Source organism: Eumetopias jubatus, unplaced genomic scaffold, assembly GCF_037043125.1.
Source record: "Eumetopias jubatus isolate StellerSeaLion01/CBP00866 unplaced genomic scaffold, mEumJub1_p1.0 scaffold_4, whole genome shotgun sequence".
Classification (NCBI taxonomy): domain Eukaryota; kingdom Metazoa; phylum Chordata; class Mammalia; order Carnivora; family Otariidae; genus Eumetopias; species Eumetopias jubatus.
In genome coordinates, this window is record NW_028274810.1 from 164,833,586 (window position 1) to 164,838,211 (window position 4,626).

Genomic DNA, 4,626 nt, shown 5'->3' on the forward strand with positions numbered 1-4,626 from the left:
CCCAGGCAATAATTGATTTGCTTTCTCTCACTATAGAGTATTTGCTATTTTTTTTTTGACGGTACTTTTGTCCAGTTTCATTTGCTCATCATGTTTTCGAATTTTGTCCCTTTTGTGATGTGTATCAGCAATTCACCTTTTAATTTCTGTATTAATGTAACCTCAGTGTGAATATACCACAATCTATTTCCCCACTGACATTTTTGGATGTTTAGTTTGCTTCCAGTTTTCAGCCATACTGAATAAAAAACTTTGCACAAGTCTTTATTTGACATATATTTTCGTTCCTTTTGTGTAATACCTAAGACTGGTATTTCAGGCTAACTTGGCAATTGTATGTTTAATCCATGTCAGAATATGAAAATTATTTTCAAAGCAGCTGTACCATTGTACATACCCATTATCAAGTTTGGAAGAAAGCTGTGTCTGCTTCCAAAACGTGGTATATATTTGGTAGCATTTATTTGGTACCAAATTTGGTACTCTCACCCTAATCCAGAATACAGGTCTCTCTTGTTACTTCCTTTCAATGACAATGTTTCTTCTCGAACTTGACTCATTTCCCATTTAGCAGAGTGTTCTTTTTCAAAAAATAAATTTGGATCATGTTCTGCCCTACTTCAAACCAGTTGGTGAATCACACAGAGTTAAACTAAAATCTAACTTAGCAGGGTCCATTAGGAACTGTGTCATCTGGCTTCTGTCCGCCTTCACACCCTCAGGTTTGGGCCCTAACGTTCTTATTCACGGGACTTTACTTACAGTTTTCTTTTAGGTTTTTTCTGAGAGCTCTTTCCTGATCTAGAAGTAAACTCATCTAGGAAACTCTCTCAGAACATCCAGTTATTGGACTACAAAGTAATGATTGGTTCTCTGTAATTATTTGTATGACTATGGCTTAATGTTTTCCCTCCTCGAAATTCTCCTAGAAACCCGAGAGCTCCAGTGCCTACAGAGGCGCCCTACAAAGTGTAGGGATTTAATATATACATATTGCATAATGCATAAATGTCGCTTACTGGATCACTTTGTAAAGAATTATGTACTAAAGAATTAGGTAATAAAGACATAGAGGAACTTCTAACCTAAAAATAATTATATTGCACTAGGTGATTTTTTTAACCTATAAAACTTAATGAGGTATCTTAGTTTTGTCGTATAGCTCCCATATTATTTTTAGTCATCTGTTTCCTTGGTATTTTTTTAAAACTACTTTCTCACCAGACTGCTCAAGTTTTCTTTTTCTTTTTTTTTCTACAATGGTATTTTTTATGAATCCTACTTTAGTTCTATTAATGATTATCCATAAATTTTATTTATTTTCTGAAATATCAAGAAGGAACACACACACACACACACACACGCATATATAGTTGTACCCTCTTATTTGCAACTTGTGTAAAATTAGAGCCCTAGTAAACAGTGTCTTCTTCCCTCTCACCTGTCCCTGCACCCCCTTTGAAGCACCTAGTACTTTTTTCTCTTATAGGGCAAATTTTGCATTTTCCAAATAATTATTTTTCCAAAGAAAGGATCAGGCTGGATATACGAAATGGAGCGCTTGGTTACCGTGGTCACGGTAGGAAAGTTCATTGATTTATTCAGTAATTGTTGATTCTCAGAGTTTCCATGTCTGGGTAGGTAGATAGAATTGCCTTTGTCCCTCCTATCCAGTTGCATCCTCTCCACCCAAGGTGTTGCGTTCTACTTAGATATGCCTATGTATTTCACAACCTCAATTATATGTAAGGAAGAATCTGGGGTGGGGAGATGGTGCGGAGGGCATGTTGTAGGGGGGAAGTTACTATTGAGTTGAGTCCCTTCTTTTATATAATTATTACAGTACTCTGAAGGTAAGATCTCTCATCTCTCCTGTAACTGAATACAACTCTCCCAGTCTGGAAATTGCTGTGGCCCAGACCCTCTTTCACTGATGAACCTATCTGCCTCAAGGGCAATCAGGTGACTCACACCATTAGCCCCCTGCAGTGGGTCACTATTCTAGTTCCTTATGTCCTTTGATTTGACTTTCATTGTTTGTCACGTGCTCTTCTCTTGGTCTTAGCCTCTCCTGTTACAACTTTGAAGTTTTTGAGGGCCCTATTTGTGGAATTTCATATCACTTTCACTGAAGCACCATTACGCTTGTGGTTAGTCACGGAGAAGTCTGCATTTCTTTTACTCTGATGTCATCTGCCTCATATTTTGCAGAAAAAGAATTGAAAATTTCAGGACATGTATAGATTTTTCTTACTCTTAAAAAGTCTTTCTCTGGGCAGTTCAGCAAGATCTTGGAGGGAAGGAAGGGACGTAAGTTAAAAAGATTTGCTCAAATGCCCAAGCTGAAATAGATGGCAAATTGCACTCGAGTATAGAGTACAATAAAACTTATTATTAATACATGCAACGTTTTTTCTTTATTCTAAGTTGCGATCCTCCTGTGACCTAGAGCAAGAAAAAGAAATTCTTTTCTGAATTTTTCTATACAATCAGAGTATATTTTTTATATTCTCCACAAAAATGTAAAAATTATGTTTCATATTTTAAAATAGGGTAGGCGATTATTTAAGTAGTAACTACTAAGCAGTTTAAAATATACTGATTTATAAAAATGGGGAGAATATGGTAGGAGTTGAGTGTTTGCACAGAGATAAGGTCTAAAACTGAAAAAAAAATTGAAAAAATATGATATAAACTAATGCTTTCAAACTATGGAGAAAAATACCAGATAAAACAGCCACAATATTTGAGTATTTTTACTGAAGGATAGAATGTGGGGAAGAGGGCAGTGGTCAAATGGGAGTACTGCAGGTTTTCACAATAAACCTTAAGTATAATTTGTGTTTTTACATGATGTAGACACATTACCCTGATAAAAGTAGAAATTTCATAAAAGAGTAGAATTTCATAAAAATAAAACTTACTGGTCTTCATATTTTAAGAAATTTTACGAAGAAGCTTTAAATATGAATGGAGGACAAAGACAATTAAAACATCTAGGTTAAAAAGGTATTGCCAAAAACAATAAGAACAAAAAAAAAACAAAAACCAAACAAACACCACAAAAAGTATTGCCAGAGTACAGGTATACAACATGTAAGCCAGGCTCACTCATTTATTTTAATTACTGTCACAAAACTGTCAAGAAAAACTACATAATAAAGTGCAAATATGAGTATGCGCCCTTCAATCAACATCAAATTTCTATGATTATTTGGAGATGTGCTAATTAATTTTGCTCTGGCTTCTAAACACCAGTATTGGTAAACTCTATATGAATTTAATTAAATGTCCATATAAAAGATATTATCAATAGCTCTAAAATTACAAAATCATTTTAAACAATAATGAAGCACCTACTTCAGGTTTTTTCTCAATTTTTATTTAGAAAGTTCAGTGAAACAACATATCACAGTTTAGAAATATTTTAATCTCACTATAATTTAACACTTACAAAATTTAGTAAACTTTGATTTCAACAATAAAATTTATAAAAATAATTTTACATTTATAAAATGAATCACTATTTCACAATAAATTATTCATATTTATTACCTAAAAAAAGTTTTGTGCTATATAAAAGCAATAAGTTTCGTTATCAATATTTGGAAAATATGCTGAAAACTTCCATTCCTCTTTGTCCAGCATTTTTGGCAGTTAAGTATACAAAAATATTATATTAAAAATTCCCTGACCATAGTTATTAAAACAAAATCGTTAGCAATAATTTCCAAAACAAACTTGTTTAGTAAGTATATGCAGATAAGTTAAAGGGCTCGCTAAAAATGAATCTCCCTGGGAACTGGATGCGAGCACACGCTAAGTTCTAGTCAATGGATGACTACTTCTAGATTGTTTTAGGACAGAAAATCAATGTCTCTTGGTGGAGCCACTGTTTTAAGGTTTTCCTTTTTTTTTTTTTTTAACCATTTATCCTATGTCCTAACCGGTAAAGCAAACATGTTTTATCTCAAGATACATCTTCAAATAGAGGCAGATGACAAGGACTAGCCAGTCATCCTTGGAATGGCTACTTATGATTTCCTAAGCTAAATATAGGCATATTTAACTGTGAGCCAGAAAGATGCTTCTTAGCCACAGGATATCCAGAAGCGATTCTTCTTCAAAGAAATATTTCCTGTTCTATAGCAACTGCTTTAATTTTCTAATTTGCAAGTTTAAAACTGACAAAAAAAAAAACACCTTGGTTCATTTTACATTAATCTGGAGTTGCTGATCTACTGTTCTGGTCAAAAAAAGAACACTTAATTCTGCATCACATCACAATGAAGCAATTATTTACAGATTTAAATTAATATCAAGACAAACAAATGAAAGTAGTACATAAGATTCAACTAGTTCAGGAACAGTGCAAGGGAAGGAAGCTGGAAAAATACACTATACAAACATATGGAAACTCAGATATATACTGCTTATATTGGCAAGTTTTAAACAATAGTGACAACAAACAAAATGAGACTATAAACAAAAAAAAACAGGATACCATCTTATAACAGCACCATGAAGAAACCTTGGCCAAGAGTTTGCCGAAAGTACTATCCTGAGTTATTTCAAGACCAACAAGCTTTCACATTTACGAAGTGCCGCTCAGGAGTAAACACATTC